The sequence below is a fragment of the Colobus angolensis genome, unplaced genomic scaffold, assembly GCF_000951035.1.
Source record: "Colobus angolensis palliatus isolate OR3802 unplaced genomic scaffold, Cang.pa_1.0 Scaffold114, whole genome shotgun sequence".
Taxonomy (NCBI): domain Eukaryota; kingdom Metazoa; phylum Chordata; class Mammalia; order Primates; family Cercopithecidae; genus Colobus; species Colobus angolensis.
The window spans coordinates 4,222,812-4,223,715 of NW_012112475.1; positions in this window are offsets into that span (position 1 = coordinate 4,222,812).

A 904-nucleotide genomic window follows, 5' to 3' on the forward strand; every position below is an offset into this window, starting at 1 on the left:
GGCGCCCGCCGCGCCCTGGCCAATGACGACGCACCCACCGCCTCTGTTCCCCAGGTTGAAAGCTGCCCGGGAGCTGGTGGCCCACCCCAAGGCTCCCATTCCCGGCTGGCTAGCCCGGCAGATGCGGGAGGTCTGGGCTAGTCGGCCGGGGTGGGCCCAGATTCGAACTTTTTGTCCCCAACCTGGACCACCTGGGAGACGCAGGCAGGCCCCTTTCTCCTCTCTTGGACTCAGTTTCCTCATTCGGAACGTTCAGATTGCAGAGAAACAGCTGGTGTCTTCCTGCCCTCAAATTCTAATCCTGTAGTTCTGCAACTTTCATGTGCGTAAGAACTGGGGAGGGGGCTTTTGCTATTACAGAGTCCCAGATTGCTCCCATTCTGATTAAGCAGTTCTGGAACGTGCCCAGGAACGTGCATTTTGTAACAAGCCATTGATGATAGTGGTGGTGTCAGTGGAGAACACTTGGAGAAAAGCGATAATCTCTCCAAATGAGGATTCGACGGTGTCTTGTCCCTGAAGACAAACTTAAAAAAAAAAAAAAGCAAAACAAAACCACAACACACAAACACCAGTAGTTCGTTCATTTATTCAACAAATATTCGTTGGATCCCTACTATGTGTCAGGCATGGTTTTAGGTCTGAGGATACAGCCATTAACAAAACAAATTTTTCATCCTCGCGGAACTGGCGTTTTGGTTGAGGCACTACTGTGTGCCAGACTCGGTGCTATATACTCTATTGAGCCCAGCTGAGGCTGCAGGATGGCAGCCCTGAGTCACAGGTAAGAGAGCTCTGGCCTTCAGTCATACAGGTGGGAGTGGGGGCGCTAGCTCCAGCTTGTCTGGTTTCACCACTTCTTGAAATCTTACCACCACCATCCCATCACACACACACACACGGG